This window comes from Pleurodeles waltl, chromosome 3_1 (genome assembly GCF_031143425.1).
Source record: "Pleurodeles waltl isolate 20211129_DDA chromosome 3_1, aPleWal1.hap1.20221129, whole genome shotgun sequence".
Classification (NCBI taxonomy): Eukaryota; Metazoa; Chordata; class Amphibia; order Caudata; family Salamandridae; genus Pleurodeles; species Pleurodeles waltl.
This window is the reverse complement of record NC_090440.1, coordinates 1,877,672,938-1,877,697,422: the sequence shown is the minus strand read 5'-3', so window position 1 is coordinate 1,877,697,422 and position 24,485 is coordinate 1,877,672,938. Positions and strand designations below refer to the sequence as shown.

Genomic DNA, 24,485 nt, shown 5'->3' with positions numbered 1-24,485 from the left:
GAATACGTCGAGTCTTTAGCTGGCTGCACCCCCCTGCATGGGCTGCGTTAGTTGGCAACTCATCATACGTAGGTTGTAGTTACTTAATGTTTACTGATGATCTTTCTTGCACAGTTGAATTAAGTAGCCAGTTCATTTTGCATGGATTTTATTTTTTTAAACTTTCATTGAAAGGCTTGAAATGAACTAATGGTCCTCTTGTGTAATTTAAGGTAGGTAAGTTATAAATATTTGGCACCGGACCTGATTCCAGCGCCAACCATTTATATCCTATGTGCTATTAATTTGTTTATTTCAGCTTTGAGGACAAACTGATATTAATACTACAAGCAGGAACTGGAGTTATTTGGCCATTGCAGCGATAACAGATATCTGCTGCCCCTGTCATGACTGAATGTGGTTGATCATCTGACTTGCCTGGGGCAGAGTTAGTTATCCATCCATGTGAAGGTGTTTGTGGACTATTATTGTTCTTACACAAGTTTACAATTTTTGCTGTTTGGAACAGTACAAAATGTGCCTTTTTTTGGTGAGAACAATCAAGAGTGATATACCGGTTAGAGCAAAATGCTAGTTTGTTCTTCACAAAGAAAGCACCAACTATACAACTCCATGCATGATGGCTTAAAGTCAAGGTCATACCCATGCATCCTTTGCCTACTCAAGAAGGATGACAGTGGCAAGTGCAAGCCATATGATGACGACAGACCACAGACATACAACATAAATTGCTGTAAACTCAAAGCCATGTAACAAATATGCTAACTCCTGCCAATGGACTCAGGGAACATGCAAAACTCTTACTGTTTGCAAAAAAAGGTGGTTACCTTATTCCAGCGAATGAAAGGATGGAGGACAGCTTAAACCCTTCCCCAAAGCTGCCCTCCATCCTAGCATTCACTGGAATTAGCTAGAAAACTTTCTTGAATGACCAGGAACCTGTGGCCTATCTACATGGTATGCCTTACACTTACCACGTGGATCTATTTTGAGTGAGTTGTCTTTCTTCTTGCACGAGACAACGCTAATGGGCCAACTTGTTATCATAAACTGAAACGCACTCGCCTTCCACCAAGCATCAGTTCATGTTGACGTTTTCCTTGCCCTGATTTACTACATTGCCACTCCTACATTCATGGCTTTGGAGTTTGTTCACTATGCTAATCGTGCAACATTTTTTGTTCTACAAGGAAAAGGATTCGAAAGTTAAAAGCTCTTGTTAGACGTCAAACATGCTGGAAAAAGCTTTCAGCTCTCACACATGGTATATTTGTTATTAGCTTTCAGATGTTTCTTGTTCACTTCCTACCGGACATCCAGTTCCTGAGCATAGTCCTGTCAAATGCAATTATTCAATCAAAATCTAATTAGAAGGCCATGTACCCAGCGCTGACCGGCAAATGCAGGCATGAGGATGTCTTCACGTAGTTCCTTGAGTAATTGCTTGCTAAATTACAAAGCAAGTTGAGAATAAGTCAATATTTTATGTCATGATGAAATATGTTCACCATGCAAAGTAATAAAATGCAAATGTGTGTTTAAAAAATAAAGAAATCAGATGTTAGAGAAAACAACACAGTCTGCTGAGGAAAACGGAACGAGAGAATCTGCTTTACTAAAGCCACACACAGTGGTGCAGAAGGAAAGCCTCTAAATAAGCCCCCCTTACATCCACTATTCCAGCTGTGGGAGCCTTCGCCTTGAGTGGCAAACATCCTTCATACACCCTGGCCCTGGTTTATGTGATAACAATGATGAACTCGTGGCAGAATGGATCAATGGTCGAATTACATGCACCATTTTCTCCATGTCACATCCCAGAAATAATTCCTAATTATAGCAGTCTGTTTTCTGCAATAAGCGCCCACATTCAACAAGTCGTTGTTGGAGGATTTCTCTGTTTTCTTGATCTTCATTGTGCTATCTAAAACAGCTGAGATGTTAAGCGAGCTGACTGTGGACAGCTACAGGTCACTGTTGATCTTTCTAACAGTAAACACTGTTCCGAGGGCACCTATCATGAGTTGAAGCAGGAGCATCAATTACCTCATGACCCTGACATTCCCAGTCCCTGTGGAGGCATCCTTCTGATGTTTCGACCAAAGCTTCTTTTACATAATGGTGCTCCCAGGCCCTCGGCAGACATCTATGAGAATAAGACAGAGATCTGTTTTTGGAGCATGGCATTTCCAAACTCTTTGGTGGCACCTCACAGCGACAGCCACCAGCATACCTCATAGTTTACACTTCCCGTTCTCTGTGATAGCATATCTTATTTATTGAGGAATGAACCTCTCTCATCTCACTCTCTTTGTGTTCCAAATCTCTAGTGAAGCTGCACTCTGATATCGCCCCATTCACCCCACGGCTTTGGCATCCCATATTCTTCCGAAGTCACCTCTACAAAGTAAAGAGGAACATTCACATCTAGTCTCTGAGACATGGACCTTTTTCACTCACCTAGCATTTAAGATCTATCCAGAGGTGGATCAGTGATATCGTAAGAAGGGCCTGTGACTGCACCATTCAAGCGTTTAAATTAACTGCAAGACTTCTCTTTGTTACTGAGAAAAGAGCCTTTGGTGCCCAAAGATCCTAACATGCCACATTAATCTGGTGACATGCTATGTCGATAGAAGACTATTTCACATCCCTGTCGGAATAGTACACATTTCTCTGGAGCAACCCACTAAAACTGAGGAAGGAACCTTTTATCCAATTCTTCTGACTATCCAAACCCTGATATTGAAATGGAAGCTTATTTAACCACCTTCACAAATGTAATCTCATTCACTGTCCCGAGGGCATACATGTTTCTGGGGTCACCTTAATACAACTGAGAGATTTTCATTAGACAGAAATCCTGGCACTGCAAATTTCTCTTCGGAACATCTTTAAAACTCAGTCAGTGTTCTCTTCCATGTCAGTCCTATAGTTACAAATTTATTTCAATAAATGCAGTTCTTTCTCACTGAGACAGACGTGAATTCATGATGCTTGGACTGCATTTTTAGAGCAAATTCTCAGAAATTGAGCAACAAGTCTCTTTTACTTCACAGCAGTGATGATTCATATTCCTCTGCAGCCGTTTCACTGATATCAAAAAGAAACAAATTAAACTCACTGTTCCATATTCCTCCAGAGCCACTTCACTGATAATAAAGGAGAAACACTCAGTCTATTTGTTTCACATCCCTTTTAAGCCATCTCACTGATATTTAGCGAAGAATCCCCTATCTCACACTGATATCTCTGCTAGACGTGGAAGCCAAGTTTTATGCATCTTTACTTTTAAATTATCTAAAAGTATGGACCAGTCCAAACAAACGAATTCCATGGTATCAAACTGGATTCAGAAAGACAGCAGCATAATTGATGACATCATGTATTGATAGAGACAGACTATGGTGCAAATGTAATTCTCATGGGTAGATCCAATATTGTTAAAAGCGGTTTAGGGCCTTTATACTGATACCTGCATCCAAGGCATACTAGGTGACAATAGCTCTTTAAGCATGAAAATATCTACGCATAGGGTCTAAAACAAGGTGGTGTCTTTGTTACTATTTTATTTAACCTATATTATCTCACTATATATTATATATTTTAACTAATGATAGGGCCTTCCCCACCCCCCTAAACTAGGAGGCATGTTGATGCCCATTTTATTGTATGCAGGTGATACTAACCTTTTAGGCAGAACTAGTATGGGACTTCAACACACAAAGGAGAGCCCTGTAGACTATTGTAAAGATACCAATGTTAGTACAAATTAAGGCAAAACAAACATATTACTTTAAGGAAAATTGGAAATTATGTAAAATCCACTGGAGACTAAATGGACTGTACATTAAGAGCCTTCAGCTTAATTAACACCTAGGAATCATGTTCCAAAACAATGGGATTCATCATCAAGCAAAATTAAAGTTAAACGCCCACTCATTAATGTTTCCCATGATAAAGTTGACTAACAATCGGTCTGGTCCATTGGTTGAACCACTGCCATAACTTATGAAGAAGGCTGTGAAATGTTTTAATCTTCCCAATAATCTGGATTGATATAATCCAATGCAATCTATTGAGGTATATTTTTGCTTTACCAACCTCTATGTCACAGTCGCAACTGACCTTGCACACATCGTACATTGTTGGTTTCTGGTACAGATGCAAAATTGCAAACTAAGGATCTTTAAAATCATTCCTGTGACCTCACCTCGAAAAGGAAGTGCAAATAAATAAGAACAATTATTTTTCCCGGTTTTAGCTAGGACTACAAATCTTACAAACGCAGGTGGCTTTAGCAAACCAACTTCTTTAGCAGCACTTTAAAAGAATTTAAAAAAATTTGTACTTTTTCTTTTGAATCTCATTTCAAAATCTGTAAATTCCTGAGCTACAGTGGAGTGTTATTAAACCCTTTGCCAAATACACATTTCTGCCTTATTTGTTAGAACGTATCCTAATGAAACTTCAAAATGTTGTGCCGGGCTCCGTTTTGATCAATTGGGCACCAAGGACATACCTTTATTTTGGACTAATCAAAGATCACGGGAGTCTGTAGATTTTGCCAACATGGTCAGGAAAGCTTGGCTGATGTTCTTTGTTGTTGTCATAGTCTCCTTGATGAAAGAAGATTCTTATTATTTTCAGCTTTCTGACGACCGGGATTACAACATGTGCTGTAGAAGTACATTTTATTTAACTGTTGACATGCAACTGGCTTATGGTTTGATAAAGGATTTTTTTTTATTAGCACTGATTTTATATGCTGTATTTCTCCTTTTTCACTAAACCTATACCACACTCTCAAAATAATTGGTTGAGCTCATAAAATATAATCACTGATGTTATCAATGATGGAATCTACATGTCACGAGTGATGTAATATGTGAGGCAGTGCATGGTAGGGCATACGTTATAGTTAGTTTATTAAACTAGAACTTGGTTATTTCAGTGGTTTTTGGCATTTTTTAACATTAGTCCATGCCTCATTCCATCACCTAACTGTAATGTCACTTTAATCATTGGGTCTATAGTGAATTTCTTGTTTTTTTTTACATAAATTACGGGCTTAGCACCTAACTATAATTTTGCTTTACCCTTTAGCTTTTTCAGTGATTAAAAAAAAAATAGGTGTGTGCGTGTGCACATGTGTGTGAGTTATTCATTAGCATTCTCTGGTGGTTTCTAGGGAGTTAACTGACAGATTGATGTTGTGTTGGAGGTACGTTTCACTCTGCATGTGAGAATGTTTTACTGAAATGGGTGAGAAAGTTATTTGAAAACGCAAAGAGAATGTGTTCCCCCTTTAGATTTCTAGACCAATAACCATAATTTTTCTGACAAAAACTAACCTCACACTTTGTTCATTAACTTCTCTACCCTGTGTAGGAAATTCCTTTCAGTGTTGATAACATTGAAATGGCATACAGGTGTGTCACAGTTTTGCCATAAATATACAATATATATTAGTGCTCTATTTATTCAATAGAACTCAGTGGTGACGCTGTAATTGATCAACAGGGAGTTAACTGACACACTCAGCTTACATGTCAGAATATTTGACTGACATGGATGAGGGAGATAGTTTGGGAATGCATAAAAAATGTGTCCTCATTTTAGCTTTCTAGAGCACTAACTATCATTTCTATGACAAAAAAGAACAACTTAATTTTGTTCAGTTCTGAAGGAAATGCTTTAGGTTTTACAGCTTCAAGATGGCTTCAAGCGTGACTCACTTTTGTCACAAATCCACAATGTAAATACTCTAGTTGTTCATTAGAACACTGAGCAAAGCTGCTATAGAACATTAGGGAATCACCCGACAGGCTGACGCTGCTGTTGGAAATACATGGGTTAATCAGAATATCAGACTTCATTCTCACATGGCAAAGAAAGATAATGTAAACTTAGAGAAATGTGCTGCATTTAGCTTCAGGAGTACCTTCCAAAACTTCCATGGGAAAATCATGAGAAAAAAACAATTTTCTCCCAATCAGGATTCATCAAATCCCATCAGAAGATCAGCATTTTTCACGAAGTAAAATCACTGCAGTTTCCAAAATGAGTGCACCACCATCAACAAATGATTTATATTGTGAGAAAAAGCTGCACTCTTCATAAGTGTTCCTTAATCTGACTGTCAAAATAGGCTTTCACTGCAAAACATTTAAATGAGGACTATGATTTTAAATCCTGTAATGGGTGCCGCAATATGTTGTCCATTTTGTGGCCAGTAAATCAAGGAATCACCACATGCCCCTCGGGTTTCTGGGTGTGCTCCATAATGCCTTTATTTATTTGTATTCAGTTTCAGGGCGTAGGGACCTTGTCCCCAAGTGCTGTAATGCCTGCCATAATATATTTTTCTTGTTGTGGCAAGCCAATCAGGATGACCCAGTACCCTTTACATTGGCCAGTCAAAGCATATATGAACACCAACAGTCCAGATATACCAATTACCTCTGCAGGTGACGCTCACATTTTACAGTCCATCTCTAGCAATATTGAAGTGGCCTCTCATTGCTTCAAAAGTTGCATGTGTGAGGTCGTCAGCTGGATGAAATGCAACAGCCTTAAATTAAACTCGGAAAAATCAAAAGTCCTTCTCTTTGGGAAAGACACCTCATTTTGGAAACCATCGTGGTGGCCCAAGTCCCTTGCCATCTTCCCTAAAACAGTCCCAAAAGTCAGGAACTGGAGATAATCTTTGACGCCAACCTTACTTTCTGATATCAGATTAACAACACCCTTCCTCTTCCTTTTTTTATACTAAGAACCTTGGGGAAAAAAATGTATCTGTCCTCTTTGACCTTCAGAAGTCAGTAATCATTACGCTGGTATTGTCCAGGCTGGATTATTGTAATGCCCTTTATCAGGGCATTTATCAACGCGCCTTAAATAAACTTCAACTACTGCAGAATGCAGCAGTACATCTTCTCAAGAGAATAACCAAATTTCAATCAGTCTCTTATGCCCCAGTGGAACTTCACTGCCTTCCTATTAAAAAACGAGTGGCCTTTAAGGCACTATATATGGCGTATAATTCACTCCAAGGGTCAGGACCAGAGGTTTTGAGGAAGAAATTCACATGGTACATACCAAGAAGAGCTTTGCGCTCAGCTGCATCCAAAACAGTCACAGTCCCCAAACATAACAAAGTGCCTTGGGGTGGTAGGAGTTTTGTTTAGTCCTCTTGCGAATTTTGGAACAAACATCCCTGGCATCTTAAAAACCAGCAGAATATGACCAGTTTCAGAAAATGACTTAAATCATGGCTTTTTTCCCTCCCTTATTAATGTCTTTGTTACGTCAAACCATGAAGACGCTAGCGCCATGATGCATCTGGGCATTCACATTTAATGAATCATATCAATATATCACATATAGAGCTCACTGTCAACATGATGGCAAGCTAAATGTGCTGATGCTCAACATTTGTACAGTCCCACCTCTCCCAGAAAATTGCAAATATCCACTTTTTGTGCAACCTTTTATGGGCCTGATTTAGAGTTTGGGGGATGGGTTACTATGTCACAACGGTGATGGATTTCTCTTCTACCGAAATTTAAATCAGATAGGATATAATGAGATTTATATTTCGGTGGACAGGAAATCTGTCACCACTGTGATGGAGTAACCCGTCCGCCAAGAACTAAATCAGACTCTAAAATGGTGTCTGGTCTGCTTCTGAGCACTTTCAGGTTTTTCCAATCAAACAACCAACACAATAAGGTAAAGTGACCTTCCCAAGGTTACACAAATTCGATCAAGTGTTGAAGCTTGAATAGGGCCTCCTGAATGCTTGTAGTAAAGCACCATGCACTAGGTTCATATATGCTTGTCCAGAAGTAACCGCGGTCTTTCTAAGCACCACCATTAGAGCAAAAAACTGGGGTGTGCAGCAAAAAAACTAACCCGAAACAGCACACACTAAGATCTTGAATTGTGAAAGAAGCACCCAGGTTTTTCCTTCATGAGCCAGGAACGTTGCGTCTTCTCTCCCAGTTAAAAAAATCTCCCAGCCAGCCTGGAAATCATGGGTAGCAAAGCTAAGAGTGAATTACCATGGCCTCCTTCATTAGCAGGATTAATTCTTTATCCCAGAGATGCTCATTAGGCATTCCAGCTCAAGCAGAGGGCAATACATGCAATTGTAATTTCAAGGTCTAATTGAGCCATTTGACTGGAGCCCAGGTGGATGGCACTGCCGTCTGAAGGGCTCGAGCGCCGCTGGCCCCTTTCCAGGAGCAGGGACAAAGGACCACGGTTTGGGGTTTTGGAGCAGCGCCTTCGGCGCTATTGTCTCGACTGTTTGTTCAGCATCGTTTCTCAGAGGGGAGGGCAAGGTCTGGCGGAAGGGAGAGGGGTTCCTCTTAAAGGAAGGATGTGCACACCCATGTGTACAGGCAAACATTAGTAATCACGCGCAAGAGCACGCGCCCACGTCACACGTCCAATCACCGATGAGCAGTGGAGGCCTGGCATGCATTTCATCCATCTGCTGAGGTCACGGCAGTTCTCTTGAATTCATGCATAACAGCGTTAAAAACAATGACTTCACTTCACAGAGGACGCGTCATAGAGCATGCACGCCTGCGGAACCTCGCTAGGATTTAACCGCCTGTAGGGGCATGGCAAGTCAAACCTTGAGTACCCTTAATAATTACAATAGTTAGTAAAGATATGTACCATTTCACAGCACATTCGATAAACCGAATTGTGGATGGGAACTTAAATAAAAGGTGTATAACCCAATTCGATGTCACTCATTTTGTCAAATTACCAGCTCCGTCAGAAATGAAACCTGAAAACAGCACATTCATTTCTTGAACTCGCTGAGCTAATTCGTCTGAACCCTTTATGGTTTGATGTCACCCTGCTCCCTTACCACACCCTGGTCCTCTCAAAGTGAACCTGGGATACCTCGGTAATCGGGCTCTTCCAGGCCTCTGTACACGGTGCTTGATACATCCAGACAGGCGTATGGTGAACATCTCTGTACCTTATGTGGGTATTTCTTGGGCAGTGTATACATGCCTGTGTTCGAAGCACCATATCGCCAGCTATACTTGGTTGTCAGTGTATCCGGGGCTCCTCAGAATCCACTACATATCTGGGGTGTACAATGCCTCCTGTGCAGCACGGTACGTTCAGTGTGTTCCCTGATCCGAGCAGTCATTGTGTGCTCGGGTCTTGGAAGCGTGTGCCGTGTAGCATGCAAAAACTGTTTCCGGTGCTGCGCCATTGCTGTGAGACAAGCTTGGTATGAATCCCACACTGCAGCGCGCGTTTCATACAGTGGACCCTGGATTATGAATGTGTGCCTGTGTCGTGTGCTGGCTTCCGTTTACCTGGCTGTGCAGTGTGTGTTGGATGGTCCTTACTCTCAGTCTGAGCTGTGTATAATATGACTGCATGTTGTGAGTTTTGTACAGTTTTGCTGTGCAGAGCTAATGCACCTTGAGCATAGGGTAATGGACACTGTGTGCTGTTCATGATATGCTGAACACTTTTCATTATGCTATGCATATCTTTCGCAGCGTATTTTATTATCTGTATTATGCGTTATGCATCCACTAATGCATACTATGTGTCATATAGGCTATGCTATGTGTGAATATAATCTGATGTGCACTTTACAGAGCACTATGTACTCAAAGCTGTTTCTAATGTACTTTGCATAGCACCAGTGGAAGCATATGCACTCAGCACTGTCCAGAGAGAAAGAGAGTGTGTGTGTTTGTGTGTGTGGGAATATTACCTAGTGGCAGTCACCACTAGGTAGTTATAGCTAGGACCTAGTTTCGATGGAAACAGCGTCTTTGGTGCTGGGTGATGAAGCTTCATGAAATGTTCTACAAAAATATGACACTCACATCAGCTGTTGTCTCAAAAGTTTCAGATTGATCCATCAAGCAGGAGTGGAGAAAAAAGGGGGGGTCCAAAACGTGTTTTCCCCATGTTAATGCCCATAAGGTTTTTGAAAAGGAATACAACCTGAACCGGTGGACGGAATTACACCAAATTTTGCAGAAAGGCAGCTCTTGGACCAGAAAGCACATTTTTTGTTATTTGGTGTAAATCCGTTCAGTAGATTTTGAGATATTAAAGAAAAATCCATATTGAAAAATGTTCTGAAATCCTTTGTGGAGGTGAATGCATCTTTCATCTATTGGAGTGCAATCACACACTCACATACCCACATCCATATAGACCCTCTCACACCCACTCACATACCCAGACACTCTCACAGCCACTTTCCCCACACCCAGAGACACACCTATTCTCACACCCAGAGAGACAGGCCCTGCGGCCAACTCCCACTGAGTGGAGTTAGGTGGTTAGGGAGGTTGGCCGCAGGGACTTCATGGTTGGATTAACATATAGCAATACAAATTACTTTATGTTAAAAAATAGAAATACACTGAAAATAACAAAGGTTACAGGGATGTTATAGTTAGATTCTAAATTTACTCACAGAAAACCAGAGAAAATCAACAGTTATAGTTACAGTTATTTCAAGCAAGTAAAACTCACGGCCTAAGGGAACTATACTTTGCGATCTCACCATGCACTACTAATTACCCCAGATATTGCAGCACTCATGACAACTTTTATAACATCAATAAAAATATCAATGAAACAAGAGAAGGCAAATTATTGAAGAAAAGACTGTGCATGGCGGGGGCAAGAGCTATAGTTACCTTAGGCCCCGATCTATAGTTACTTGAAATACCTCTAACTATAACTTCCGAATGTCTGTGGTTTTGTATGAGTAAATTCAGAACCTATCTATAAAGTCCCTGCAACCGTTGTTTTTTTAAGTTAATTACTATGTTTTTTTTTTTAATTCTATTTCCTAACTGTACCATCCCTGTAACCCTTTGAGTGATATATGGAAATATATATATATATATATATATATATATATATATATATATATATATATATATATATAGTGCTGCACACTGTAAACTGAATGATATGTACTCTGATATATGTTGCATGTTGTGGATTCAGCATACCTATAGATTTAATCTGTTTGCCACATGATTAAACATGCTGTAGAACTGACATGTTTAAACAAAACTCATACATTAACAAAGCCCATAGGCCTGGCATTGGCAAGTGGATGATTTTTTTTTTTGCAAACCTATCTAGTATGTATAAAGAACTTGGCAAAATATATAGGAGAAGCCCAGCAGCCCAGGCACAAGAGCCCTGATACTCAATTGCCCTACTTCCAGGGTGGTATGCACATGTGATTCAGTAAAATGTCATCAATTATAGTGCAAGACAACCAAGACACGAAGTGGCTGATCTATTGCGCCATGCTGTATGCTATGGTGGGCCAGAGCAAAATGTGAATGACACTTAAAGGCTGAATGAAAGCCCTGGTATGGATGCATGATTTATTTCCCTAGCATGAGTCAGGCTAATAGCAGAATTAGTCTTGAGGCCAGGACTATAAAATTTGATTCTAGCTCAAATGGATCAAAAGTTACAAAAAAGCCACACATAGGCCCTAATTACGACCATGTTGGTCTTAAACCGCTGCCAATGTGGCGGTCTGACGCCACATTGCGACTGCAGTGGTAACACTGCGATTGGACCGCCAGTGCCGCCAGTTTTCCTCCACGGGAGGGTCTGCCGGTGCTGGCTGCACAATATGTACTACAGCAGGGGTACTCACAAACATTTCATCAGGGGCCACAAAGAACTCTGTGGCTTGCCCGAGGGCCACACCTAAACCAGAAGGGAAGGGAAGGGTGATGAAAGGTGGGAGTATGGGGATGCGAAGCAGAAGCGGACAACAAACCAAGCCTTTGCGTGACTTTTGTCTGCCACCAATGCTCTATTCTCATGCACCAAGAATTAAAGTCAAAGCATAAACTTCTTATGTGAAACACAAGAGGAAAAGAGAGAGTCATCTGATGGCTGAATTGCAAAATGTGAAACCAGAAAACCTGGTATCTGTCCTGGCTTCCCATTTCACCAAAGTGTGTGATCTTAGACAATTGATTAATTTCACTTTGCCTCATTTTTCTTCATTATCACATATGAGTCCTTGAAATACACAAGTTCAGGATGTGCCCTGTAAAACACCTTTTCTTGAGGTTTATTTAATAAACTATAATGTTGTTCCAGTTATATAACAACCAGGACTATGCACAAGGTGCACATGACAAATGACTCTTCTTTTAATAATGCCACTGATTTCCGAATATGGGCAGCATGATTGTTTCCAAGATCATGTTTGAAAAATATCACTGCTAATAAATGTCTCTCAATGCAGTGGCATAACCTGTTGTCCGAAGGAAAAATGCTCATGCATGTTTAAGTTTGCAGAGAAGTTTATCATGTCTCTACATGTTTAGTGCGAGATGTCTTTAAAACTAAATGTGTTCCCAAAGATAAGTTGGCTAGGACACCATCTCTGCTTCTTTCTTATTACTTTAGTTAACGTGTAACTAAATTATGTGCATTTCACGGTTTTCTGAATGTTCCTTCTCTGTCATGTGTACAGCAGCCCAGTGCTGCCATTAACCAGGGGGCCACAATTAGAGGTCAAGTGGGCCGTACTTTGAATATCCCTGCACTACAGCATTGCTGCCGGCTCTATAACAAGTCAGAGATCAAAAGGGAAACTCGTAATGGGGCCGGCGGGGATGCGGCAGCAATGGCGGGAACCTACCCGTTGGGACTTCGGCGGACGGGCTTTTCCTTCCGCCGAAGTCATAATAATCCCCATAGTTATTTGCAAAGGTACACTGGTAATCTCTCAGTTGCTGAGTGGTTTACACAGGTGTGAAACTTGGACGAATTACATGTATTTTTATACGCTTCACGTTACTTGGTTTGTACACTTCCTTTTGTAATATTCCAGTAACAATAGGGTACCAGACGACAGCATTTACCTCTTATAATACGTTTTTGACAGCATGCCCCTAACAATAACAACAGGTAGAGAAAAGGTCTGGGAACCAGATTTCTGCTGGCTTCGCTTGTGGGAAGAGTTCTCGAATTCTCTGTTTCGTCCTCGCGGACTCTGTCTTCTTCTCGTTTCTGCACAGAGCCACAAGGACACCCGCCAAAAAGCCTGGGGCCGTACTGTCACAGCTGACACATCTAGTTATTGAATTCTGGAGTACAGCTCCTAAGTGCATCCGACCTAATGCTGGAATATCCAGAATTCGTTCAGCTAAAAATTACATTTCAAGACCTTGTTTGACTAGAAGACGTGTACCTTTTCATGGCACCAGTAGTTGAGGAAACTGTGGGAAGAAGCAAATGCCATTCATTCCCTTCATGGAAGGGTTATGCTTGTCCTGTATGCCCTTGCAGTTACAGAGGCCAAGGTTTGTCATATAGAACTTAATGCCACAGGGTCCACTCGTGACATTTACTGTCACTATTGCCTTCATTACCAATGAGCTGGAAGATTCGGGCCCGTTTTGCGAAGGAGTCGAAATTATAAATTATGCGGACTTCATCTCAACCGGTAACTACGTCAAACCTGCAAGAATTTAATGGCGAAAACTTGTGTGTTTTTTCCTCGTCCATAGCCACATGGCTATTTGCACACACGTACCTGGGAGAGTCCTTAAAACAAGCTCCAAACACACAAAACTGGTTCTCCCACCGCAAGCCATGTTTCAGGCTTGCATGTCGTGTCACAACACGGTCTTCTACAATAATCCCGTCAGCACTCGGGAGAGCTGCCTCGGATAACCGAGAACAAGTTTAAGACCTTGACATTCCTAGAGTTCAGTAGGCTTTGGTTTCCTGAAAAGGCCTCTCGGGCTTTGTCTACTCTATGAACGGTGAACACGCGGCTGTCGCTGATGCACCGAACAAAAAAGGGGGTCGCCAGCAGCACATTATCGGACTAAACAATGACAATTTACATGCAAGTAGCAAGCCCGGCTGCACGTGGATTGCAAAACGGTGCTTATTTTGTAAAAATAAATAAATAAAAAAGTGCCAGAGGCCAAGCTTTTCTCCGGAGTCCGCTGCAGCTGGCACCACCTACAGCTCCTGCCACCGCCGTGAAAGGCCGTCTCAACACTGCCCATTTACAATCACACAAGCTTGGCATTTTAGATTATTACTGCAGGTCACCTCAAACTGTAAGTATAGCTTGCACTTATTTGTTTTATGTTTTTTCAAAGTAATAGTTGAGTTCGACTGATTGTGTGACATGAATATCGTCTCCTAAATCTAAATATCAATTAGAAAAATATCGTCCAAGATTTCCTATTATTATTTTCAGTGGAACGATTTTTTTCAGGCTATTTAGAACGATATTTACGGTAGACGAGAGTCTGACAAAAATATTTTGGTGCAACACCTTTAAGGGAAAGGAGGAGGTCATGTGTTGACAATGTTATAAACATTTGTTCATAGGAACACAAAGGAGCACTTCCATCATCTCTAATGACGTAAATGACAGGGACACATACCCAAGAATTAGAGACTGCCCCTCAAAAAGCTGTACAGGTGTCCTCCTTTTGGAAGAAAGTGCAGAGATTCAGAGCTTATGCTGGGTCCGAATTTGTGGTTAGAACAGTGCTTAATTTGTAAATAAAAAGGTGCTGGTGCCCAAAGCCCTCCTTTTAAACATGAGGCTGCTGCAATTAAATGTGCGAACACGCAATACTGAGGCGGCGTAATCCTGAAGCCATCTCGGACCTCTTCAATCCATATAAAGCCACTCCCTGCCCCCTCAGCTCACTCTTGCAGCGTTCTACTTTCTCCCTTTGTGACGCTTTTTCGTTTTTCCCTTCATCCGTATTTCCCATATGTGTCTTTTGCTCACAGGAAATGCTTGAGGCAGAATAATAAGCCCCAGTCTTCAAAAATAAGTGTTGGTGCTCAGAACCGGAAACAACAAGCACAAATTAAGCACTGGGTTAGAAGATCCCTACTTACCGGTTACATACTCCATCCTCAGACGCACATTCATTTGCTTCTCTTTCCAACGAGAGTGATCTATCCTAAGGGTCAGCCCTTACTCCCCAACAGTCCTCCACCTTTCCCTTCTATTACTCACTTAAGTTGTGGAACAAAACCTTAAAACCATCCTCATCAATTGTAGATCCCTGCCTAAGAATAAGTATCATATCCATGGCACAACCACTGTCAAGATACAAGACTCACTACTTGTCCCGGAGATGCACATTCACCCTATGAGGTCATTCTCAAGATCGGCCCAGCCATACTGCACAGGAGCACCTCTTCAGCCATGTGTGTCACTGTCTGTGTTAAGGACTGTGAGTCCCTTATCAGATGGAAGCTCACACCCAGCAGCTCATGCACCTTATCCATCTCTTTCTCTTCACCTTCACATGATGAAGCCTTTGAAGCCCTCTTTGATTCCACTGAAGCCCATCCGCTGAAAAGTGACTCTTCTTGGTGATTTCAACAACTGATTTGAGCCCCCCAACCTTGCTTCAACTGAAAGCCTACCCTCATACTTGGAGGCACTTTAAACATATCAACTGGTTATCAGCCCATGCGGCCCGATGATTTATAAGTAACACCATTTGAGAAGCACATTAGTCAGTGAATATTTCAGGGCTGTATCCTCTGCCTTGGAATGACCACCACAACCTCGGGTAAGCACTCCATCCGGCAGTGTCAGTATTTAAAGCCCGTGGAATGAGGTTTTCAATTGCAAATACTCTGAGGAGCACTGATTGTGGGCTGTGGTTCTTGCCACAGGTAGATCTAATACAGCCGCTCTGTGTATCTTGCATGTGTAACAGAGCGTGAATTTGTGTTTTAACTCAATCGGAGACCATCTCAGAGCTACTCGTTTGATACACAACAATTCCATAGTAGGCATCTTCCCACCAGTCCTCTCCTTTACCAGTAGGCTGATTAGTGAATAACAACTGAAGATGAATGATGGTGGTCGCTCTGAACCCGGGCAATATCCAGCATCATCAGACTTAATTAAACCTGAATCCACCTGTATGGATACCAAAGGAGGACCAAGGCCACAAAGACACTGACGTTACCGAGGAAACCTGTCATGACAAACAAGGACGAACGCTGTTTTCTCCTGACCTCTTTGCAACGCGCCGGCGTGGATGGGTATCCGGGTCAAGTGTTTCTTGTTCGCTAATGACCACTGCGAGTCACGGATCCTTTGTTGTACCGTGAGCCTGTCAACTGTCCAGCTGGTCATTAATTGCCAATCAATGGCCCCATACATGTTCTGTGTGTTGCGGGTCCACACGTGCTGGGAATTGGAAGGAAGTGAACGTCAGTGTCGACTAGGAAACTGTCGATCATTAACAAATATATAAGTGCGGGAAATTGGTTTCTAGCGTCGGTAGACATATGCAGGGCGCACAGTTCTGCACAGGTCAGTCGGACTGGGGAAGAGCCGGTCACATGTCACATGGCCTTATCCTGGCTTTCACAGAAAATGACCTGTTAGGAAATAGAATGGTTTAACTAAACGCCTCTCCATGTCGTTAAAATAAACGCACGTGTTACAGAACAGCAAATGCAACAGGAAAAAAGCTCCCCCATCCTTTGTCTGTATCGTAGAGAGACGGGAACGCCTCCGGTTCTTTAGGTTCAGAGACGGGGGATTTAGCTGTAAGAGCCGGGATGGAGGGTGGGGGGCGCAGGTGCCAGACATTCTGTAAAATTTGCACTTATGCTCCATTAATTGCTGACATATCCTCCCCCCATCACTTCCTCCCCCAGACCGATCGAATCCCCCAGGAGAAGAGCAGAGCAGCAGGCCCAGGCTGGTACCCAGCAGCAGCACCAGCAGAAAAGCAGCCAATTAGCCTCTAGAATGAAGAAAAAAAGATGGAGTTGCCAGGCAACCGGAGAACTAGCAAGAGGCGAAACAGCTGAGTAGCAAGCCCGGGCTGGTACCCAGGCAGTCACAAGCCAGCCAATTAGCACACTGCATTTGAGGCTGATGCGGTTTCCTAGCAACACACTGTATTTGTCTGTTCTTTTCCCTCTCTCCCCATCCTCTCTGCCTTTCACGCTCTTTCTACCTCCCTCCCCCACTGCTCTCCAATCACACATGACATTACGATTTGGCCCAATTACCGTTTCTCCACTCCTTCAAAACTTCCATTATGGGGTCCCCGGGGGAGGCAGAAAGAACTTCACGTGAACGAAGGGAAAAAAACCATAATAACAGCTTTCAGTTTCAAAATCGGTTCATTTGCCAAGCTCAAAGCGCAGCGTACGAAACAAAATCAATACAAGAAACACAAAGGCTCCATTTCTAGGCGGACAGGGCCCGCTACGCCAAAGACCCATTTCTCTTGATCTGACAGGGAAGCATTAAAAACACGGCGCTGAAGGTCGGTTTTAAGAAAGTTCAGATGCAAATCGAGGAAAATCAACACGTGGGGCTGCGAAGCACTAGAGAGTCGAGCAACTGCGTACACTTGTGTCAGGGATTTTAATTGGCCCCTGAACGTTGTACCGCTCCCATGAAAGCCCTCCTGACCAGGCCGTTCTGGAGCAGCGAACGCTTGATCATCCGATGTGCTTTTTATTGGACTAACAAAAGAAGCACGAGGGTGGAATTGTGTGATGTTTGTACTTAATGTTGGGTCAAGTACGTACTGTACGTACTGCGCAGAGCGCTTTCCTGTCGACGCGTCATTGTGGTGGTCAACAGGGGGGAAGCCCGACGAGGCATCTGACGTACTCCTGGCTTGCTGGCTTCATCTTTGGTGTGCCTGACACCATCCTTGCTACCCGAGGTCTCGGCTCGGGATGAGAGCAGTAGGAAAAAGAGACATTCAGGACTCAAGCGCTCTGTTTGTTTTCCATGTAGTGCCTTTTTCTCCGACCACTTTGCAGCTAACAAGGGTGCAATGGCGAATAGTGGGGTTATGTGCGATCGAGGGCGGCATCGTCGCTGAGAAAAGTACTCGGGCAGGCGACAGGTTTCTGGTTTGCAGCACAGTGAGTTGTGGTTTAGTCCGAGTCTGACCAGGTGTGTTTTCAATTGCTCCCTTGACTCCTGCAGTGTCTGCTGTGAAGCACTTCGAAGCACTGGCAGGTTGAATCTGTAATTCTACCTTCTAACGCTGCTGTAGGTGGAAACCATCCGGTATGAGAGGAGAGCCAAATTGTGCATTTGTAGCGCAGGGCCTTTGAGTATAATTATAACCCGATATAGGACCTGTGGCTGCAAGTCTCCCATAATGGGGTCCTCAAGTGGAGAGGTTAAAGTTTTGAATTCAACCCGGTTTTGGTCATGAGCTAGGGCAGTTAAATGATGAGTTCAAGTGATGAAGTCTGTGCACTTCCGGACGAGATGGGATGCATGATTTGGTGCTCTTTGGAGCTTGACCATAATTTCAGCAGGTATTACTCCATAAACGCCATTTTAAAACCCATCATGGAGATGTGGTGCTAAATACAGTTGCATACCTAACCTTCTCCTCCATCCCCCTTTACTCATCCCAAGGCTTTGGGATGAGTAAATGAGGGATATACTCCGAATTAACACTTCTGGATTTCTTTTCTCCTCCACCCCTCCATTACTCCAGCCAATCTAACTAACAAACTCTCATATCCGCGGCTCAAATTAACTCATAATAATACTAAAACTGTACTTATATTTCCCGATACTAATCCATCACTAATTCTTGTTGGGTTCCGGAGTAGCATGCTACTGGCCGAAAAGCGCTTCGACGCCTCATCAGGGGTAGTAAGCGCTATATAAATACTATTACAATACAATAAAAAATGGAGAAGTAGTTATGAAACTCCCGTAATTATTACATTTACATTCGTCCCATAAGTCAACGGTGTGTGATCAAACACTGCCATTTGATTCACTACAACAGTACTTACCACTCCATCACAGATGAGTTTTCCTAATTTATCTACTGTTTACCTTAGCGAGATGCGTTAATTCACGTTTGTATAAAATGTATTTTCCAGGTCACCCTCACAGTCACTACACTTCCAGTAAACAGGCAAGGCTATACAGTGTGGGGAATGGCTGCCTACGCACTGTAGGAGGCTTCGTGTAGTGCAGGAGGGGGCCTTGGCAACGTGCAGTGCAGTAGAGCATCATGTAGTGGAGAAGTCAGAGGCCTGTGATTGTTGTCCTGCTTTGCAGGAGAGATCTGAGGCATATTAGATGCATATTTCAGGTGTGGGGGTGGAGGGGATGGGGCCTGTTAGAGGCATCTTGCACTCAAGGGGAGCTCAGAGACCCCAAGAGGTGTCTTGCACGGCAGGTGAGTTCTGAGGCCTGAGAGGCGTCTTGTACTAAAGGAGAGGGCTAAGGCCTATAAGAACTGTGTCTTGCACTGCTGGGGACGTCCGAGGCCTGTAAAAGAAGCCCTGCAATCCATATATGCAATATCTGAGACATATACGAGCTGTCAATGAGTGCAAGGGCCTAGTAGAGGCATCTCGGAGTGTAGATAAGGCCTGAGACGTGTGACAGTCGTCCTAGAGTGCAGGAGAGGCACTGCCTGTGAGAGGATAACCGCAGTGGAGAAGACGTGTGGGGTACGTTAGGCCTCTTGAAGCGCAGATATGGTGGGGGGTAAGTAATGTAACGCTGTGGAGATAAGGTACAAGGCCTATGGGAAGTCTCCTAAAGGAGGGGCCTGGGGACTGTGAGAGGCGTCAAGCAGTACTGGGGCGGGGTGTGCAGCAAAACATAATCAGTTACATGTAAAATTCTGGCTGGCTGCATCACAAGTGGTGGCACCTAAGAAACAACACACGGTCAGGCTCTTGTGACTTTATAAAAAGTGATATTAGAATGAAATTCATATAAGAGCATCCAAAGATTCCCGAACAAAGATATCAAAATTGTTCACAAAAATATCAACTTTTATAGCAGATGCACCGAACTAAACCAAGAGTTTCCACATTTTCTCTTTATTAGTAGACAGTGGTCCTCTAAATCTCCACTTTCAAAAATATTACGCACATTCTTAAAACATAAACAATATCTGAGCAAATAAATTTGTGTACTAAGCACACCCCAACAAACATAATAGTTGAGCTCCTCAACGTTGCAACCACCAATAAGATACACACTACCTAACCTCTACAGCATCGAGAAATATTCCACTTGCTGCACAGCAATGACCAGCCAGTTACCGTCTGCTCACTCAGACATATGCTGCTTGGTTACTCCTATCCGCAACCACGCTCAGAGGTGATACCTGTGACTTCTACCCATGCCCACCCTTACTCACAATCCCTTTTTTTCACCCATACAAACGCTCAATGTCTACAGTCACCTACCACCACCCAACTCACACACTCCATAACCAGTTGCTCCTGTTAGCAACCTGGCATGAGTGGGTAAAGCAGACACCCAACAAGTTCTTGGAGATCCATGTGTGTAGAAGCAACACAAGCCCGTATGGAGCCTAAACCCAGGGTTGTGGAGAAGAACCTCCCCACAAAGCTGGCTTTCAAGGGTGTATACCCCTAACAAGGTCCGGCAAGAACTTAAGACTAACAGTCGGGGTGGGGGCATATAATCTTCCTGCAGAGCAACATTTGACTTCTCTTACATTTGCCTTTCCATCAAATGTTATAACTAAATCAGAAGCCACATTCAGTGAGTGTTGGCTGATGTCTCAGATGTTTACAGAGTTTGCAAGTTTCACTGACCTCTTTGAATACAGGGAACGCCTTAACAGTTATTGGTGTTTGAATTTGTTGCAATGATTATTTGCAATGCCATGTTGGCATTTAAATAACTCAATTTTAGTACACAATGTTGCATGTAATAAATACGATCTAAAAAACTTCATAATATAAGTTGGCTGAGATGTATTCGGGCAAGGAGCGGTTCTGCACCTAAGCCAATTAAATATTCTGGAAATGGTGGGAGAGTTGACTATGTTGTCATTTGTTGCACTGTCCTCTTTAGAGTGCTTTGAAAGATCATCTTTTTTGTGATAGATCTTTCATTGCCCATTTCAATTTTTTGTTAGCACCATCTGACTACCTATATTATTCTACTCTAGTTTCACACATTGTTTTTGAGCTTGTAGCACCCTATAATTTGTCTTCACTTGTAAGTTCCAATATAAAAGTTTAAGTTTAATTTTGCAGTGAAATGTGCTTTGTTGGGGCAGATATTTCCCTTGCAAAGTATATGGGTGTGACCTCCTGCCCTAACAGGGCGAACTGCACATGAGTCTTATATTCTGATCTTTACAGGCCAAGAAATCTCACTAATCTAGCATGCGCACTGCGGCCTAGACCTGTAGTTGGTAGTGGCAAAAGACCAGAAATGGCTCTGTGTCCTTGAGGGGAGGACCAATCATGCCCAATTTTGGTTTGGTATTAGGCAATATATTTTGATGTTACTAAAATTATATATATCAAATATACTTACCTAATGTCCTGGTGTTTTATGCCATACTTACTTGTCTTTCCCTCACAATATACACCAACATGCAGCATGGGGCAAAGAGTCAGCCCACTTCAGCCACTGACTAACTTCACACTGAGTGACTGCATTCTGCTCTTTCACGAGGACCACATCCTCACACAAAGTAGTTTCCTTAAGAGCCTGGGACTACTATGGCAAAGCATGTTCTGACACCAAAACATTGTTTTACAATATTTTTCTTCTTTATTATGGTAAGGGGCCAGCAGCTTCTCATCAACAGGTGTACAAAAATATGATGGATAAAAGCAAAAACTAACAAAGCCAAAGGCTGGCAACACCACCCATGTTTGCTTAATTAAATGGAACTAGTATCAATGTCTTGGTTATTGACCTGTAGCGCTGGTGGCAGTGTACCGATTTCTGTGAATTAGTAGTCATGCTCATTTTTTTCTCTGTCAGAGAGTATGACCTACTGGCCCTTCTAGATTAAAAGTTCTACTTCAATGTAAATTGAGGGAGGATGGAGGCTTAGCTATCCTTGGAAATTCTACGAGGACCTTTTAGCAAGGAAACAATGAATAGATTTTCCAAAGCACTGCCATTTTGGTAGATGGTGGGGGGGAAGTTGTGAGACAGCAGGTTCTGTTGCTAGAGCCAGGTAAAGTTCATAGACGAGGCCTAATCTTTTGCTTGTCCATGCCTGCTACTTTAGGAAGGCAGATGACAGCCACGTACAGAGTCTTCACATTTCAGGGTGCTCATGTTTTGGATACTCCTGCTTGGGGTCAGCAACATCACCACCTGCTGTGAAAGGCATCACCTTGCAGAAAGGCTGTGTCTGCACTGGAATCAGAAAATAACATTTGGAAGGCAACCACCTCAAACTGGTTCAGGAACTTAGTGGACATACATTCCCTGCCTGAAAAAGTAATCTACAGCAGTCCTCTGCACCCACTTTGGAAGGGGATGTTCTAAAGAGTAATTTAAGAGCTACTGTGAGACTGGTGCTGGTGTCTGCACATCAACCATTCTCTCAGACGTGAGGGGACATCACCTGAAGTCTGCACCTTGCTGCAGAAGATGTGGGGGTCTGCATGGCACTGAGAAGCCTGCCTGCTCAGTGAGGAAAGACAATGGCCTGGCCCTGCATGAGGTTAGACTGTCCAGGAGGAGAAGTTAAACTGTGCCTCTAGTGTGTGGGGCACCTAGAAGAATATCCAGTGGGAGCATCACCAGGATCATATTGTACTGTGGGAGATTGTCAGTCTCCCCAAACATGGTTCAAGTGGAGAACTGTATGAGGAAGTGTGCCTGCATAAATCTGTGACAACTGGCACTTATATAGTGAGAGGACTGATGCTGTGGTGCCAGCATGTGCTGTAACTCTGAGAGACTACTCACCACCGAAGAGGGAAGTCTGTCCCCTCCCTGAAGCTGCACCTTTCAAGGACAGCCATCTCAACAGTGGCCAGCCCTTACCAGTCAAGCCTTAAAAAAACATGTCTTGAAGATTTCTGCGAGAGAGCGAGATAGAGACAAATCGAGAGAGAGGGAGAGAGGGAGGGAGGGAGAGAGAGAGAGAGAGAGAGAGAGAGAGAGAGAGAGAGAGAGAGAGAGAGAGAGAGAGAGAGAGAGGAGAGGGAGAGGGAGAGGGAGAGGGAGAGGGAGAGGGAGAGGGAGAGGGAGAGGGAGAGGGAGAGGAGAGGGAGAGGGAGAGGGAGAGGGAGAGGGAGAGGAGAGGGAGAGAAGAGAGAAGAGAGAAGAGAGAAGAGAGAAGAGAGAAGAGAGAGAGAGAGAGAGAGAGAGAGGAGAGAGAGAGAAGGAGAGAGAGAGAGAGAGAGAGAGATAGAGAGAGAGAGAGAGAGAGAGAGAGAGAGAGAGAGAGAGAGAGAGAGAGAGAGAGAGAGAGAGAGAGAGAGAGAGAGAGAGAGAGAGGCTGGGCTACTGCCATGGATTAAGAGATACCAATGAAGATTCCGACCATTTTACACAAATGCACACATCAGCCAGAACAATCCAGGCCGGGTGCTTCGCTTAGCAGAAAAGAAACAAGGCACAACATACAGAGACTGAAACCCTGTAACATTGAGCAAAGCCAATCATAACAAGGACTCTTCGCGGCTAAGAAACTATTTGAACTGATTCACCTGTTGCCCAGGGGCAACCATTCAGTGAAACTTGTACCTGTGCCTATTTTTGCCTAACTCAACTTACAGGATGGGGCGACCCCAGACACAGGGCTGGGGGGAGAGACTGTACAGCAGGAACAGGACACTGGTGCGTTTATAGCAATTCAGTGTTATCCAGGGTGAAATTGTTAGACTTTAAATCTGATGCCTACCTAATGGTGTAGTAAATTACAAAGAAAGGAGCACACTGGTGTAGTATTTCATACTGTGTGATAATAAAATTAACTTCTTTTTTAAAAAACAAGCACTAGGCTGGACAGTGGTTTACCAGTTCTATTAGGAGATCATTGAGTTTGAGTCTTTGCTCCCCACATTATCTCCTTTAGAAGCCATTCACTACTCGCCTTGCCACCCTGGGAGTCAAGTGTGAAAAGGGTGTGATTGTCCAAGTGGATGAATCCCAAATAGTAAACGACCTCAACCACCATAGTTGGGGGCCCATAGCCCCCATCAGCCCACACCCCCTGTCAGCCCTGTGGCCCTCCAAACGGGGTCTGTTTCACAGGGAAATAGTGTATTCATTGTTGCGCCAAATGGAACTGTTAGGAGGCTATATATAAAGTAGCAAGCTGTGATTACGATTTGGGCACAATATTGCTCATAATTCCAAGCAATACAATTTAACAACAATCTCTGAAAGCGTTAATGAGTTGAGACCATTTATGCGCCAAAGGTGAACCCACTAAAATGCCATAAACCTAAACATTTGAAAATAGACTTGAGTCATCCCCTTGTATCTAAACACTGACATCTCTGCAACTCTACACGCCCAATCGGAAGTTACAATAAGTTAAAGTTTAATATATCTAACTGGCTTAACAAGTGGGATCCTCCACTATCCGACCTCATACCTTGTGGCTCTGAGCGAAGGGTTACTGTCCTACAAAGGCACTCCGTACCCTTTGGGTTCACAGAAA

At 43.1% G+C, this 24,485-nt stretch overlaps 1 protein-coding gene across 1 annotated transcript in view; it reads right to left on the bottom strand.

Annotated features, from left to right (window-relative positions):
* KLF7 (KLF transcription factor 7) overlaps window positions 1-24,485 on the bottom strand; it is a 196,964-nt gene that overhangs the window by 22,015 nt on the left and 150,464 nt on the right. The gene's annotated exons all lie outside the window — the stretch shown is intronic.